The sequence below is a fragment of the Saccopteryx leptura genome, chromosome 5, assembly GCF_036850995.1.
Source record: "Saccopteryx leptura isolate mSacLep1 chromosome 5, mSacLep1_pri_phased_curated, whole genome shotgun sequence".
Lineage (NCBI taxonomy): Eukaryota > Metazoa > Chordata > Mammalia > Chiroptera > Emballonuridae > Saccopteryx > Saccopteryx leptura.
In genome coordinates this window covers 47,396,919-47,415,624 of record NC_089507.1, presented here as the reverse complement: position 1 = coordinate 47,415,624, position 18,706 = coordinate 47,396,919, and the positions used below count along the sequence as shown (strand labels likewise).

Here is an 18,706-nt window from a genome sequence, read left to right as displayed (position 1 = left end):
TAGTTGTCTATTTTAGAGGTGTGTTTGGCCTTAGTATTATGGTGATGATGGTCTTACAAAATGAGTTTGAAAGTGTTTCCTCTTATACTTTGGGAAAAGTTAAGATGTATTAGCATTAATTTTTTAAATGTTTGAAAGAATTCACTTGTAAAGCCATCTACTGCTAGACTCTCTTTTATTGAAAATATTTAAATTAATTATTGAATCACCTCATTTGTTCAGAGTTTCTATTTATTTATGATGATTCAGTCTGAGTAAGTTATATGTTTTTAGGAATCTATCCATTTCTTCTGTGTTGTAGAATATATGGGCATATCAATGTTTTTAATAGTTTCTTATGGACTTTTAAATTTCTGTGGTGTCACTTGTAATGTTTCTTGACTCATTTCTGAGTTTTAGTCTTCTCTTTTTATCCTTTTATTAGTCTAACTAAGGGTATGTCATTTTTTATTATATTTTTGGGGAGGAAACTCAGCATTGTTGATTTCTTTTATTGTTTTTCTATTTTCCATTTCATTTATTTCTTCTCTAAATATATTATTCCCTTCCATCTCATAATTTTGGGCTTAGTTTGTTCTTTGCTTAGTACCTTGAGATATAAAGTTAGCTTGTTGTTTTAAATCTTTTATCCTTTTTTTTTTAATGTGGCTGTATTCAGTTTATTACTATTGAATAACCCTGGACTAGAAAAATAGCTGAGATATAATTACTATTTTAAAAAAATATTGTTTTATTAGAGCATGCTAATTATGGCCAGTCACTGCTATAAAGGTTTTTACATTTTATCTTTGTAAGTTTGTAATGAAGGTAATTTAAAAAAATTTTACATATAAGGAATCAGCGAAAAACAGATTATTCAGTGTGTGGACTTGGAATCAATGCTTAAATGAGGGGGAAATAATAGCTGCAGAGATGGGCAACACATTTTAATGGTGATACTTTGTAGGGGTTAGAGTAATTGGTAATTTCACTTAAAATATGCACTTTATGGCATTTTTCATTTCTTGCAAAGGCTATATACTATTTAATGTTTTAAAATATATTTCTTAAAAAACAAAGCAAAACAAATACTAAATATTATTAGGAACATAAAGACAGTAGTTATAAAAAGAAAAAAAATCTTATGACTACAAAACTTAGTAATTGCCTTCAAATTAATTTCTGTTATTCTAGTCCCTATATGATTACTCAATGCTAACAATAATTATTGATACTTATCATACCTTCATATATAACCCTTAAATTTTAATCAATTTTAGCTGTTTTCTGAGGTCAGTCTGCTTCCTTCTTGCTCTACAATCCTATCATAATATTTCTCACTAAACTTATACTACTTCCTTATTCTACCATGTTTTGGTTGTCTCTGTCTAAATAAAAAGAATCCGATCAGTTGGTTGAATCATCATCTCATTACGCCAAGATTGCAGGTTGCATCCCCAGTTAGGGCAAATATAAGAATCAACCAATAAAAGCATAAATAAGTAGAACAACAAATCTCTCTCTCTCTCTCTCTCTCTCTGTCTCTCCAATTCTTCTCTTTCTCTCTCTCTCTCTCTCTCTCTCTAAAATAAATAAAAAAGAACCAAGATTAATAAAAGAAAATAAAGGAAAAAAAGAAAAGAAAAGCAAAAGAAATAAAAGCAAAGAGAAGAGAAAAGACCTAAAACAGCAACACCGGATTCTACAATGACAAGGGACAGCTTTACTTTCTTCTCTCTCATTCTTAATAACAAAATGTGTGGTTTGCTCCCTGGGACATTTCATAGCTTGTAGAACTTTCTTCTTTGAGAGAAAAAGAATCCTCTTAGAAATAAATTCAATGATGATCATTAAATAAGGTACATAGAATCTTATAACAGAGAATGCATTTAACAACTCTTTTGTCACACAATGAAATGATCTTTTCTTTAAAAAATTATTTTTTTTCATCTTTTTTTTTAATTGAGAGGAGGGGAGATAGTGAGATAGACTCCTGCATGTGCCCCAATGGGGATCCACCCAGCAATCCCTGTTTGGGGTCGATGCTAGAATTGATCAAACTATTTTTTAGCACCTGAGGCCATGCTGAGACCAACCTAGCTATCCTTGGCTCCCAGGGCTGATGCTGAAACCAGTAGAGCCACTGGCTGCAGGAGGGGAAGAGGAAGAAAAGGAGGAAAAGAAGGAAGAGAGAAGCAAATGGTTGTTTCTCTTGTGTGCCCTGACCAGGAATTGAATCGAAGATGTCCATACATCTCCTCTACTCAGTGAGTCAAGGCTCTATTCACTGAGCCACTGCTCAGGGCAATAATTTCATCTTACATTAAACTTTTATCAAAGCTGAGAGAGTATATAAATTTTTTTAAAGCATTCTTTGTTTGAATTGCTTTGGTGGTTTACATTTTCAGAATCAGGTCAGAGTTTTCTTTTCTGCCTCCCATAAACTTACAGATGTTTTTGGATGTGCAATCAATGCTTCTTTTCAACTTACTATATACTAAAAATCTTTACTATTCTCTAAAGTAAAAAAACATATTTAATAAAAAATAACATTGGTAAGATTATTTGGGTAATATATCAATGACTGGTTTTGTCTGAATTTTCTTCCTTCCTTCCTTCCTTCCTTCCTTCCTTCCTTCCTTCCTTCCTTCCTTCCTTCCTTCCTTCCTTCCTTCCTTCCTTCCTTTCTTCCTCCCTCCCTCCCTCCCTCCTTTCCTTCCTTCCTTCCTTCCTTCCTTCCTTCCTTCCTTCCTTCCTTCCTTCCTTCCTTCCTTCCTTCCTTCCTTCCTTCCTTTCTTCCTTCCTTCTTTTCTATAAGCAAATGCAAACACACTAATATTTATAGACATATATGTATATACCTACATATAGATAAATATATATTTGTATATACATATGTGTTGTAAAAAAACTTCTCTTGCACTAAAAACTTTTATAAATTGTGCTATATTTATTTTAAAAAATAAATATAATCTTAGCAAAAGAAGTTTATTTCTACCCATGTCTTTCCAGTATCAATAATGTATTTTTCCCTTTGAGTACAAGAATGACCTGCTGCAGCTCACCACATGTCAGTTTTCTGAGATAAAACTTAATAGACTGAGAACATGATGAATTTTCCCTTTTTCATGTGTCCAATCAGTCTGTGCATTGTCTGAGAGTACATCTCAAAACTAGAGATGTCAGTTGTTTCCAGGTTTTTACAGTAGCCTTGTGCTTTAATCCAGCTGCTGCATTTGCATTTGAAAACTAAATCAGCCTTAATATTTCATAGTCTTTTTGATCTTGGGTTTTATGATAATGAGACTGGCTACAGAGCTGTCCATGCAGACAATCCAAACAGATTTTAGCACCTGTTAACAGGTGTAAAAAAATAAATGCATAATTTATTTTTTTCATTCTTTTATATTTGCTCAACTGTAATTAAAATAATTTTGTCTATGAAAGTGCTCTAGAAAATAAAGTAAAAAATCCTCATGCATTTTTATTTCTATTTTATTGTTATATATTGCTTTAAATCTTAGCTTCTTTTTTATAAATCTTAATTTATCCATCTTTAAAATAGGATGGAAAAATTAGGGTCTTGCTAAATAACCAATTGAACGTTTCTATAGTAACAAAAATATGGCAAATTATAACATTGGTGTCACATTTGCAGTGAAAATCATAAAATTTGGAATACAATAAACAAGGTCTAAACCCAGTTTAGATTTTATTTACCAGAAGACACAGAACTCTGTATTGTCCAGATTTTTAATTATTTTTTATCATTTTTATTATAATTATTGATCATGTATGAACCCCCAAACAAAATTGCAATAAAGTTATTCATTATGGAAAATCAAGGATCCTATTTTGACATTTTTTCATTAATACTAAGTGAGTAATTCTTCACTTGAATTGCAGTTGCAAAAGTATATGTATATTTGGGTCTAAAAATTATATATAGTTAAATATATTCAATACATATTTCATAAATAAAGTAATAAAAAATACTTGCTCAAAAACTTCATAGTATTTCTATTTCTATGTTTTCTTTTTTTTCTCTTTTTTTTTTTGGTAGAGACAGAGAGAGTCAGAGAGAGGGACAGACAGACAGGAGGGAGAGAGAAATGAGAAACATCAATTTTTTGTTATGGTTGCTTAGTTGTTCATTGATTGATTTCTCATTTGTGCCTTGACTGGGGGGCTACAGCAGACCGAGTGACCCCTTGCTCGAGCCAGCAACCTTGAGCTCAAGCTGGTGAGCCTCGCTCAAACCAGGTGAGCCCTCGCTCAAGCTGGCAATCTCTAGGTCTCGAACCTGGGTCTTTGTCATCCCAGTCCAATGCTCTATCCACTGCGCCACCACCTGGTTAGGCTCTATTTCTATGTTTTCTAAGTAATCATGTAAATGTTCATGGTACATGAATCATTAGCAGAAAAAATCTGAATATCATTTTCTATTAACAAGAAGGAAAATAGAAATATTTCCATCTGTTAAAATACTTAAAAGTGGATGTAGGGGCCTAAGATTTGGTTGTACACCAAAAACTGACAGCAAAATGGAAATAGATTTTGTCTGGGGCTTGAGTGGATGCGGAAACAGGTGTACTAGTAACACAAAGAGATAGATACAAATGTTCTTTCCTTTCCTCCTTTCCTCTTTCCCTTCTTCTTCCCTTCCCTTCCCTCTTTCTTTACTTCCTCCCTCCCTCCCTCCCTTCCTTCCTTCCTTTCTCTATGTTTAACTTATTGGCAAGTTGAAAACAAATGCCCATTTACAAATACATTTCAGGATGCATAGCTATGTTTTTGAAAAATGTTCTGATTTAGTAAATAATCTCTGCTTGGGTCTCTATTTCTGCATTTAAGTTGCCTGCACACATACCCCTGTTTGACACATAACCTCTAGCTTTGTTTATACAACATGGTCCCACTTCATCCTGTCCTTCATTGTTCTTTCTTAATTCTTTAGGGCCCAGATATCAACTTTCTTTTCTCATTCCATTCTTTCTCTGAAAGATACTTCATTCATTCAAATAGCCCTAATTGTTATTACCTATAGAACAGGCCAAAGTTTGCTTAGTATTCAGGCTTTAAAAATTTATAGTTACCTTAACTCTTTTTGGCTATTTCAGAGTGAATTTGAATACAAAGTATATCTAAGTTCCTTTTTACCGTACACAAAATAAGAAAAAGAGTGTTTTTGCAGTGTACTTTTAAATCTCAGGACAAGAGTGATACATTATTTCAGAAAGGTTGAAAGAACTGTAGATATTATTCTGAAGATAGAAAGATTTCCAGAGATATGAGTTATTTTCAAATATTTTAAAGCAATCATGAATATCATTTTGTTGTTCTTGTTTATTGAAACTGGACATAGATTTAAAGAGTTTGAGATACCTGTCATGTTGTTGGAAGAACATGCATTTTTCTCCACATCATAAAATTTCTACCTAAAACCTTTGTTTTTAAATTAGTTAGTCAAAATTTTTATAAGCAAAAGAATAAATTGTTAGACAAAAATATAATGTTTTTCTACCCAGGTAGATAAAAAAGGAGAGGTTGTGCTTGACTAGTGGTAGTGCAGGGCATAGAGTGTCGGCCTGGGACACTGAGGTCCCATGTTCATACCTCCGAGGTCAGCAGCTTGACCGCTGGCTCACTAGCTTGAGTACAGAGTCATTGGCTTGAGCATGGTATCATCAACATGATCCCAAGGTTGCTGGCTTGAGCTCAAGGTCACTGGTTTGAGCAAGGGGTCACTGGCTCGGCTGGAGCCCCCCAATCAAGGCACATATGAGAAGCAATTAATACACAACTAAAAATACCACAGCTACAACTTGTTTCTCATCTTGCTCCATTCCTATTTCTTGAAAAAAAAATAAAAGAATGATTAACCTACATTTGATGTCATATAGGAAGAGGACAATTTATAAGACAGGCAGTAAATGCTTAATTTTGTTTTCATGTTTATAATTCAATATCCACATATAAGACAAATAATAGGAAGATATGTTGTAGAGGAGATACTAGCACTGTCATATATAAAACCTTTTCTAATACAGAGAAAGCATGAGTATAAGTCTAAGAATCTGATCTGTTGTCATTGAAAGCCCAGTGGCCTAGGAGCTCGCTCCCACCTGACTGCAGTAGTGTTCTGATGAGCAAAGAACACTGGCACCCGCTGATTCCCAGGCCTGTGCTCCTTGGTGAGCTCAGGGAGGATGAGTGGTTGGCATCCCACAGCCAGTCTCTAAGGGCTGTGATTGCTGGGACTTTGATATGTGTGGTTCTGCTCTGACTTTCAAGCTGAGACCTCTGATTTAAAAAAAAAAAAGAAAAAAAAAAAGCCCAATGAAAGACATTCTTTATTTTTTCCATGAAATGTTATTGGGTGTGCATTTAAAACCAGATTTTGTATGTGGCATTTAAACAATTAAAGTGAAATAAAATATTCCCAAGAAATTGTGTAAGGGGTGAGATGAATAAAAACTTCAGATGCAAATAGACAAATTTACTTATTTAAATGGGTTTAAATGCAGTGTAAATGACAAAAGTTGTTTCTCATATGTATTCTCTCATATGTATACACACTCACAAATCCTAACCATAGTTGTATATGTTTGTATGTGTATATGAATGTGTGTGTATGTATGTGTGTAGGAAGGGTCATAATGTATATACAGTTAGAACCTTAATGTAAAGGTGTGCTGGGCTAGAATTTTGTGGAAGCTATAGTTTTACTTCCCCTTTAATGCCCTGTCCCTAATGAAAAATCAGTTAGATTACAGTTGAAATCTAATAACCCAATTTAACCTGAGAGTTATCTTTTATTTTTCTGTAGCCCTATAAAAGTATTGAAATAATATTATGAACATTTTAGAGGATATAAAAATAGTTATGGCTATGAATTCAAGAATAATTTTACAAGAGGTTAAAATCATAGGCATAATAAATTAATCCCATGGTGTCAAATTTCAGAATAGTTTTAAGTAAAAGAGTAGTGATAATTTATACTTGTTGTTGCAGTTTTGCATATGCATTAATATTTGAAAATTTTTAAGTAATCAGTCACTAAATATATGAGATTTATATTTTAAAGTAATTTCATTTATCTTTAACAATGTTTAAAAGTTATAATATTGGCTTCCAAAATTTAATGTAATAACATGATAAATTGGTACAAATAGTGGTAAATGTGTTTTATACAGAAATTTTATTATAAGTTGTATAAAGTTCATCTGAAAGTGACAGATAACCGATATAATTTTGAATGAATAAAAGTGTTTAATTTTTTTTTTCTCACACAAAATCCAAGAGGTTTTATTGAGGATCAATTACAAAATCAAAATGAAGAAACACATTTATAATTTTAACTAGACAAAAACCAAGATAAATTCTAATGTTGTGTTACCAGAGAATGATGAACATACTTTTAAAGTAATTCAAGTGAAATGTATAGGCCTGTGTCCAGATATTTTGGGTGCAATGTGCCAGCTGAAGCAGCTGACAAACTTAAATCCTATGGATGACACAAAATTAAGTTGTGATGCCAAAAAACTCATGAGAAAATGTAGAACGAGGAATCAAAAATCATATAAAAATACAATGTTAAATGGATTAACTCTATTAGCTTCTTAAACATCCTCGAAAGGTTATCCCCGTGGAGCTTACAGATACTCCCTTCATCAAGGTGTCAAGAAACACACTGCTGAAAGGAGAACAGGAATTCTTTTAAACTAACTGTAGCGGCTGTTTTCTGCAAGGCAGAGATGCAGGTGAAAGATGCTGCAGGAAGTCATTGCGAGGCAGACTGTAGCAGCATTGCCTATTCACGGGGAAAGCCTGCGATGTAACTGGAACAAGCAGCAGTTTGGAGAAATAATTGAGTCTGATAAAATTAAATGGATTTCTTTTTTATGAGCTAATTGATTACAGGGTTTCTAGGAGCAATATGGAAAGGAAGGTTAATTAAATCTATTTGATTTGAATTAGCAGCTACAATAGTCATTTATATCTAAGTCTGAGAAGAGTGACACTAGGAAGATGGCAGATAGGAAGTTGGATGGCAGATAGGAAGATGGCAGATAGGAAGTTCTTTCCCAATGGAAACATTGAATAAACAACTAGATGTTGGTTACAATAACTTTATAAGAGTTCTGCAAATTGATCAAAGATCTATAGCAACTAAGCCAAATGCCCAAAGAAGAAAAAGCTTCTTTCAAAATGGTAGGGAATTTTGTGGTGATTTTCCCCACTTTTATTCCACTTCCTTCCAAGCGTGGCCACAGTGGGTAGGGGAAAAACAGTGGTCAAGTCCCATGATCCCTTCTGAGAGCTAGAGACAGCACAGCCAACAGAATTTGTGACATTATAACCTGTCTAGTTGTTGCCTCTATGATGGGACTCTTCCTTCCCTCAGGGTTCAGATGGTCAAAAGTGGCTCACTCAACTCTCAGGCTAAGAAAAGCTACGGGAAGCAACTGGCATTGCAAGGGAAATACAGACCCATAGATGTCTGGGCGAGACACTACTAATTGAGAAATTCAACAGCTAAAGCAAGTATGAGACTTTTGGGAAAATTAAGGCATTTAACAGCAACTGTACATAGGAGGAAATCAGGGGAAACACACACACATGCATGCGCGCACACTCATAGCCCAGGGAAGAGTTGTGCCCAGAAAATGCCTGAGAGGACTTTAAGCTTTCACTTATACGAGGTACCTCCATAGTCAAATCCATAGAGACAGACGGTGGAATGGTGGCTGACAGGAGCTGTTCGAGGGAGAAATGGAGAGTTTCTGTTAAAGGATATGGAGTTTCAGTCTGGAAAGATGAAAATAGTTCTGCAGATAGATGGTAGTGATGGTGCCACAATAATGGGAATGTATATAATGCCATTGAACACTATACTTCAAAGTGGAAAAACAGTAAAAATTTATGTTATACGTATTTTACAAAAATTTTAAAAAATCTAGTTTTGTTGAAAACAGGCCTCACTTGAGCCATTGTAATAAAGTTACTGACTCATTTCATTCTAAGATCTGGGGCTATTTTCAGCCTCTGAGCTCCTGAAATAAAGGGTAGCTCATGAAGCTTGAACAACAGCCATATGAGAAAATCAGAAATGTGTGACCCTAATCCTCCTGCAGTCACTTCTAAAGGGTCATCTGTCAAGTAGCCTCTGGAGTATTGTACCCCACCTGTAATCTAATATTAATGTTGATGCTTTCAAATCCACTTACTGCTCAAAATAAATACGTATTGTGTTTAGGCAAAAGGTGAATTTTGACCCTAGTCTATGGTTCAATGGCACTAGTGGGTCCACAGACTCATCTTGTTTTTATTTTCGCAATTTCTTCTTATTTCATTAGAATAATTCTACTCAACAAATTGGAGAATCTCTACTTTGTTCTTTTATATTTGAAGTGAGGGTTATTGTACTAAGAATACCAATTGAAAAGACTTGAAATGTCCTCTTTTATAAAAATTATAAGCCAAAGGCAAAACTGTATCACTTGTGATATTACTTAAATTATTGTCACCCTCAAATATTTAAAAATGCAAAAATGGGGATTTCTTAATACCTTTCAGTGTCTGCAAAAAATATTTGGGTCTTGGAAGAAGATGGTGAATTGGTGTACATTATTATACCAAGTGCAGCTGTTGTTCCAGATGTGAGCTCTTCACTAAAGTACATCAATATTGACTCTGGTACTAGTCAGTTGTTATAATGGCTAATAAAAGTTGTGTGATTACTATTACAGTAATGACATTTAATAAATTCTATTTCTCCCTATTCATTTTCTTATTTAATTCCATAATTCATTAATTCTGGGCTTCACTATGTGACTTGTTTAGGCCAATGGGATAGTAACAAATATGACGTAAGAGGCTTAAAGAATGCTTGTGCATTAGGCTTTGTCTTCTTTTTTCTTGTCACTTTTGCAAACTAGTTACAATGCAAAGAAACTCTAGTCAGCTTGCTGAAGGCATGTGTCCCAGACAGAGCCAGCATCAATTTCCATACATAACTATAAAATTAAACATAATTACATGAGATAATTATTTTCACAAATTGGATAAATGGCAGAAGAGGGCTGTGATCCCTGAGAGAATGGAAGCAAACAAAGTGAGCCCTAGGATCTCAAAGTTGTCCAACCTGGTGCATATGTGCTTCCTCAGGCTGCAGAGTAGGATCAGAGTTTCCAAAGTAAGTTGGTTTATGTCACTCTGAGGTGGGAAGACAGAAATGGAATTTCAGGGAGATCAAAGCAGTTGGAATTTGGGGGGCAGGGTAGCAGAGAAAACAGGACTATAAAGAAGAGATCAATATATTTCTATAGAGTTTCTTTGACTCATTTAATTAATATTAATCTATATATGTGTAGAGTACAAAGTTGTACTTCCCTGAAACCATATACAGAATAACTTCCAGGGAATGAACAGGAATCCATAAGCTTAACCCCTCCCAGAGCTCACTAAAGGTCCAGCAAAGCAGTAGGCAGGACAGTTAATGAAGCTCACATACAGTTGAGAATATTTTATGTTTATAGAAATCAGACTGGAAAGATTAATTAATACTTGGGCAAAATCTTCAGAGTTTTGTCAGCTTAGTAGTAAGACTGACTTACTTCTTGATTAAAAACAATTGTGGCCTTATGCTAAGACAGTAGAAAACAATTTTAGAAATGATGAAACTAACTGCAAGAAACTTATCTAAATAGAAGAACAAAATCAAACAGTATTTCAATGATTCTATCAAAATCTAACAACAAACAGTTTAAAATATGATAAGTCCAGCCTAAATAATTAGTAATGATAATAACTGACAAAGCAAGTAGCAAGTAAATGTAATCCATAACCAAGAGAAACACACAGAAATTACAGTAGAAGGAAAGGATCTCATGTGCTTAAAAACCTCAAGAACTCAGAAGAAACACATGGCTGATGAAGAAAAAAAGAAATGTTATAAAATTAAAAAAATATAAAGTATATTATATAAAACAAATTGTAAGAAATATAAAACAAAGATGACTTTTTAGACATTAAAAATAAAATATCCAAAATTATAAGTATACTGGAATTAATAAAGACAAGACTGAAAAACAGATGAAAAGATTATAGTATTTAAAAAATGGAAACTGAAGTGAAATATATAGAAACAAAATACTGAAAAACAGAACTGTGAATTGTGGACAATGTTATTCAGGTTATTATATATGCAATCAATGTTCAGGAAGAAGAAAATGAGAAAAAATAGAAAATATGTATTTGAAGAAATTTTATTCAAATAATTTTCAAATTTTATGAAAAATTCAAACCTACAGATCCAACAAGTTCAACAAAACTAAACAAAATAAACATACAGGAAACCATAACAAAGTACATAAAAATCAAATTCTTATAGAGACAAGGATAATATCTTAAAATAGAAAAAAAAATAATGAAGCCATAAGTACTTAAGACAAAGATAAGAATGACTTCATTATAAGCCTGGAAACCAAAAAGGACATTTCTTTATTGAAAGAGAAAAAGTGAGTCTAGAATTCTATAGCTCTCAAAAATATTTTTCAATATTAAGAGTAAAATAAGGACCTATAAAGACAAATAACTGCTGAAAGAATGAATTGCTAGCAAAATGACACATTAAAAAAATTTGAAAATAAATACTACAGTAGGTAGTCAGCTATATATTAACAAAAGAGCAGGGAACAGAATTAAACCTAAGTCTTATTAAGTCTGAAATTTACAACTTCAGAAAACTCATCGGAAAATCACATCTTCGGCCAAAGGGGATTTAACCCCTGGCTAAGCAGAGATATCATTTTTTCAATCTCCCCAGGGGACAGTGGGGCCCCTACCCATAGATGACCAGAGAAAGGGGAACCAGTAAAAGGGAAATACCTTTGCTGGGCACATGTGTGGTAGGAGCCAATATGGTGACCAGAAAGAGGAGGAGTCTAACGGGGGGAAAAAGATTAGGTAATATAAGAGACACAGAACCTCAGAAGATCCAGGAAAGGGATTTCATAGGGCAAGGGTCCAGCACAAGTCCATGAAGATCCAGGAGAAAAAAAAAAAAGGTTAGTTTGAAAGAAAGCGTATTGCTTCCCAAACCCGAGGAAATATAGAGAAATCTTAACCAAGGCCCCAGGGGAGCATTCTCTCTCCGCAGCAGTTGTGCGGGCTTGGGTATGGCAGCAAAGCGCTGGCTGGCCCACCGTGAGCAGAGAAAAACAGAGACTGAACTGTATGGCTTCAGCAAGGGTTAAACTGAACTCCTGAGGTTTCAGATGCTGATGTCAGAGTAAGGGCGCAGCATCACTGGGCCCCCAGCCTTCGCCTGGCATTGGTGAAGGCAAGCGGGCCTGCAGCTCCAGAGGCTGGACTTCTTTTGCAGCAAGACAGAGCTGATCCATCTGGTCGTGGATGAGACACTGGGCACCTGGAGGCAGTCTCCAATAAATTTATTTATTGATTTTACTCCAATAAATGTTATCACTACACCTCTCCTTAATATGTGTGAGTCTCTGAAATGCTTGTCTCATGACACCACAGAAGAATCTTATTTTCACCAGCAACAAAAGTTCTTCAGGCCGAAGGAAAATGACACCATATGTTAGTTTAAATGTACTTGAATGAATGAAGAGCACTGATAAGGAAAATTGTGTCTACAAATTTTTCCTAGTGTTTTACACTTTTAATGAGTTAATGATGGAGCCTGACCAGGTGGTGGCGCAGTGGATAGAGCGTCGGACTGGAATGCGGAGAACCCAGGTTCGAGACCCTGAGGTCCTCAGCTTGAGCACAGGTTCATCTGGTTTGAGCAAAAGCTCACCAGCTTGGACCCAAGTTCGCTGGCTTGAGCAAGAGGTCACTCAGTCTGCTGTAGCCCCTCCCACCCCTGTCAAGGCACATATGAGAAAGCAATCAATGAACAACTAAGGTGCCACAATGAAAAACTGATGATTGACGCTCTCATTTCTCTGTGTTCCTGTCTATCCCTCTCTCTGACTCTCACTCTGTCTCTGTAATAATAAAAATAAATAAATAAAATAAAGACTTAATGATGGAGCAATATAAATGCAGCATATTATGGGGTTCATAATATATGTTGATGAGAGCTGCATGGCAATGGCACAAAAGGTGGAAGGGGATACAAAAGTATACCACTGTAACATTCTTCCGCTCCACATGAATGGTATACTGTATTTGAAAATAGACTTTGATAAATTAATATTAATAAAATATTAGATATATTTTAATATGTTATAGAACATAGAAATTCCTCTATAATAAATATATATATATAATAAGCCAATAGTGAAAAAAAATCATGTAATATATTCAATAGAAGACAAGAAAAAAGAGGAAAGAACACCATAAAAAAACAGGTAAAACAAAAAGGAAGCAAATAGGAAGATACTAGATTAAAATCCAAATTCATGAATTATTGCATAAATATTAATTTTATAAACATTATAAATTAAGGCACTGATTGTTAGGTAGTACATAAAGTAAGATATAAAAATAGACTGTCCATAAGAAATACCTTAGAAATACATAAATATTCAAATAGATGAAAAGTAATACTTTAGATTTATTTTATTACTTAGAAGTCATTAAAAATATGTAGAAAGAGTTTTGAATCTAGAATTGTAGTGGAAGAAAGTAATAGGATAAGTAAACCTTGCTGGATTAGCAGTACTGTCTCTAGTTTTTCTATAACTGTGATCTTGAAACAATTGTTTAAACTTTTAAATTATATTTATCCATCTCTAAAGGAAAAATGATATTTGTCATAATTACCTCACTGTTATTTTATCCCTGAGTTTTATTTTTATATATATCTTTGTCACAGTGACAATGACTACTCGAAGTATTAAACCTGTTATTTGGTTCCTGTTCTCACAGGGGGCACCACTTGTCATGGTGGCAAAAACTACTCAAAGACCAGATGAAATACACCAAGAGGATGAGGAGAGGCAACCATGCTAGCCAGCTGATTGAAGGACTGAAGCCTTGTCCCCCGCCTTACTCAGATATTTATTCGTCAGTACAAATAAATCAAGGAAGCAGAAAGAAGAAGTTTTCAGGGGGTGAAGCAAAGTGCAAGGAACATGCTGACTCCTAAACTCTGTTCTGAGAGCCTAAACATTTTCTGTTTCTATATCTTATCCTGCTGTCTTGCTGTTTCCAGCACACACTGTTTCCAGTACAGGTCAGAGAGGCCCCTGGACTGTCTTCCACTCAGGGCTCTCACCATGCGCCTTGTTGTTTGTAATTGTTATACTAACTCAGCAAGTTTTCACAGCATGTTTCCACATATCTTTATCATTGGTAATAACCATTTAATTCCCTATTAAAACCACATATTTCTGAGACCACAATGGTATAAGTTCAGCCACTGATACGTTTTAGAAAGAAAAACATGATGTACATGCATGCTATCTGATCAACATAATATAAATTTCACGGAGAGCAAATATACTTTATGATAATAATATAAATTTAGGCCTTCATGAAGTTCAATGCACATCAGTCAGGTTAAAAAAAGAAAGTCAAGCCTAGATACTTAATAGAGAATAGGTGTAACATAATTTTTAAAACTACATTAGAATATCTATCTGCATTATATTATATATATGATTCACTATGCAGAAATAAATTTTAAACTTTGTAGAAAATACCAAAACTAACAGCATAAAAAAAAGTAGCAGCAATGACATTATAAAAACTACTCAGATACTTTGTAGCATGAACAAGTGAATGAGACAGGTAGTTTTAGAGGAACTGCTACATAGAAGATAAAACTAGAACACCATGGGTAAATTTTCTATTTTATGGCTTTTGGTCATAGGGAGGGCCATATATAGTTTTCTGTAGGCTATTTGCAAGTCTACTAGAAAGAAAACTTTTTTTTTATGGTATGTGGAACTGAAGTACAATATAATTATAGCCACAGAGAAATGCAGAGGTAATTTCTAGAGAGGTAACCAAGAGAGGAAATCTCTATATTCTACCATAAACTTCAAAATCTGGCTGATCCCTAAAGCACCACCTGTATGGGGTAGACTGCAAGCAACCAAAACGTGGCTGAAGACACTGAAATCAGATGTCAACTGTTTTCCAAAACACAAAGAGTTTGAATTTTTAGTCTATTTAAGTTAATTTCCTGTTAAACAAACATACTACTATCTTTTAAATCAGTATAATATATATAGAATCCTTAGTGTCCACAGTATTGCTTTCACATCATTCAAATATAAACCAAAATTACTCAACATCTGAGGAATGAGGAAAATGTGATACATCTTTTAAAATAAAAAACTATCGGCCCTGGCCGGTTGGCTCAGTGGTAGAACGTCGGCCTGGTGTGCAGGAGTCCCGGGTTCGATTCCCAGCCAGGGCACACAGGAGAAGCACCCATCTACTTCGCCACCCCTCCCCCTCTCCTTCTTCTCTGTCTCTCTCTTCCCCGCCCACAGCCAAGGCTCCATTGGAGCAAAGTTGGCCTGGGCGCTGAGGATGGCTCTACGGCCTCTGCCTCAGGCGCTAGAATGACTCTGGTTGCAACAGAGCAATGCCCCAGATGGGCAGGGCATCACCCCCTGGTGGGCATGCCGGGTGGATCCTGGTCGGGCGCATGCAGGAGTCTATCTGACTGCCTCCCCGTTTCCAACTTTGGAAAAATACAAAAAAAATAAAATAAAAAACCATCAACAGAGATGATCCCTAAAATAATCCAGGTGTTACTATTACCAAAGAATGGCTTTAAAGTCCCAGTAGTAATTATACTCATTAATATAAAAAATAGTAATAAGTGAAGGGTTATATAATAGCAGAAAGTTAGAAATAATACAAAAACAAATAAAAATACTCCAACTAAAAATAATACAATACCTGAAATAAAATTTCTCTGATTGGCTTAACGAGAAAAAGGAGATTATAGAGGAAAGAATCAATAAAATTAAAAATTATCAATGCATGTTTTCAATATAGAGAGTAAAAAGAAAGAAGATTGTAAAACACTAGTACAGGCTCATGGACCCTTTAGAAAATATCAAAATGTCTAGAATACTTGTTATTTCAGTTTGAAGGAGAATAGCAGAAACAGTATTTGGGAAATAATAAATAAAAATTTCCCTAATTTGGTAAAAAAACATAAATGTAGAGTTTCAAGACTCTTAATGGAGCCAAAGCAAAACATACACAGGTATTAAAAATATCTAAAATATTGAGAAGTATCATAGACAAATTACTGTAAACCAAACAAAATAACAAAAAACCTTGAAAGAAGCTGAAGTAACATGACACATAATACAGGCAATATGTAACTTTGCAACAAAAATCTATCAGTACCAGGAAAAAGTAGAATAAGGTCTTTAAAATGCTGAGAGACTGATATACACTGAAACTAATATAATATTGAATATCAACTATAATTGAAAAATTAAAAAAAAAACTTTTAAAATGCTGAGAGGAAAAAATTCTGTCAACTCAAAAATATTGTATACTGAAAAATATTCTTCAAGAATGTAAATAAAATATAAATGTTTTAAGATTATATTATTGCTACCAGAATGTAATAAAATAAATATTAAAGGAAGTGTTTTTAGGGTGAAAGTAAATGAAATGAGGATTTTCAGGATCTACTTAAGGAAACCAGAAATGTTAAAGCCTCTGTTTTCTTACTGTTTTTAAAGTATGTTATGGTTTAAAGAAACACTGTAATAATATCATATATAGATTGTAATACATATTGTGATTGCATCACTAAGGGTGGAAATGTACCCAATGGTGTAATGTTTCTATATATTACTTACAGAGGTACAATACTAAACATAAGTAGAATTTGGAGAGAATGTATACAAATAATTGCAGTGATTATTGTAGGTGAATATATATATATATATATATATATATATATATATATATATGTATGATTGGAATAAATTACTCAATTGAGGTACCTTCAAATGTAGGTGGTACAGAGAGAAAACTATTCCTGAGAAAGCTTTTCAGTGGGAACACCTATAATACAAAATCCTTTCATAGCACTGTAGAGATGACAGACCATATAAGATTACAGAGGAAAGCTGTGTGAACCCTGGACCTGGGCCTCAGTGTACCTACTGTAAATGTTGCTGGTGGAAAAGAGGTTCTTTCACAGATTTGCTAGAAAAGCATTTCAGGCACTCACATATGGGAGGATGAGTTGTAATGCAAGGTTTATCAAAGCTGGAGCAAACACAAAGGACTGTGCCCAGGAGCCCAGTGTCTCATTCTGACCAGGTGGCTCACTTCCATCCTGCTGTGAAAGAAGTCCAATTTGCCTTCACCAAGCCCAGAAGAAGGGTCAGGGTACAAAGACATTGTAACATTTCCTGGCATCAGCAGGGCATCCAAAGCTGTAGTGGTTCAGTTTAGTCCATGCCAAAGCTTAGTCCAACTTCGTCTTTGTTCCCATCTGGCTAGATTAGAACTGTTCCTGGCTGCATTCAGGCTGGTACTGTGCTGCTACCTCCAGGTCTGCACTTGGAGACACACTTGGACTCCATGGTTGGTCCTACACAGATGCCAGGCCTGCACTGCTGCAAGGGCCCTGTGCTTGGAGCCATGTGGCTGCTATGAATAGAAAACTAGTGAACAAACAGGTGCACATGAACAAACATGTGCTACCAAGATGAACCTTTGTTAAACATTGATTGTGTTACATCTGGCATAGGAGAGAAAAGATCTTCCAAACTAACCAATCTCTTTCCTATTTCTTCTCAGGCTTGTTTTGGGTCCTGCCGTATCTAATTCCTTTCCTAGAACTCCCTAGGTTTCATGACCTCAATCCAATCTGATCCTTTTCACAGGCTAGATACCTCACCTTCACTAGTTCTTCACAGTAATGGTCCAATGATTTCCTGGGGACACTATAAAGCCAGTCCAGGGATATTAATCTCCTTGTTGGGGATTTCACTATTCCTTGGGGTGTTTGAAGTAGTAATTTCCAGACTTAAGCCTGATTAAGTATAACTTTCAGACTCAATCAAGGTTAGCTATTCTAGCAGCCTTCTCTTTTATTAATTCCTAGCTGCCTGTGCTAATTTAAAGATATTAGGACATCCCATCAAAGTAAACAAGTCAATGAGGAAAAGTTAACACCGAATTTATCAGATTAAGTGTATAGAGATCTAGTTCACGAACATTCTTGTTTTAACACTTGTTGGGCAGATAAAATGTATTATGCTCACTTTGTTAAAGATGGTGCTGCCCACAAGGAGGCCATTGCCCAGGTGATATTAATGTGTATTGGGGGTGGGCTAAAGGCAGGCAGAATCCTTGTAGCTTGGGGCTTGGTTTTGGGATTAAGCCTTTCCTACCCTTTTTGATGTGGGGTGGTACAATCCAATCATGCCTCAGAAAGTGACTTTGTATTAGAGACTTCCCTATTTTGTATATTGGATTAAGGGTTTGGATTTCTACACTATAAAATGGGGACGGAGCGGGAGCTTGCGCTCTTAGTTCCTGGGATGATTAGCATGAGAGAGCAGAGGGAGCAGAGCAGAGAGCAGAAAGAGGCCATGTGGCCAGGAGAAGCAGCCAAGATGGTGGAGTGCTGAGTGAGATGCCAGTTTGTGCAGTTTGTATCTGGGATAAGGAAGGAGATGGGGAACTGAGGAGAATAAGGCTGGTGAGCTAGAAACCTTTGATTCTAGGAAACTCGGATAAGTCAGTGGCTTTGTGA

The 18,706-nt window shown here is 35.0% G+C and overlaps 1 non-coding gene across 1 annotated transcript; it reads left to right on the top strand.

The window, feature by feature from the left end:
• The first annotated feature begins 6,034 nt into the window (after positions 1 to 6,034).
• Positions 6,035 to 6,281, top strand: LOC136407405 (small Cajal body-specific RNA 6). The gene has a single exon (XR_010751945.1). It is a non-coding gene; the product is annotated as a small Cajal body-specific RNA 6 (non-coding RNA).
• The last annotated feature ends 12,425 nt before the right edge of the window (positions 6,282 to 18,706 follow it).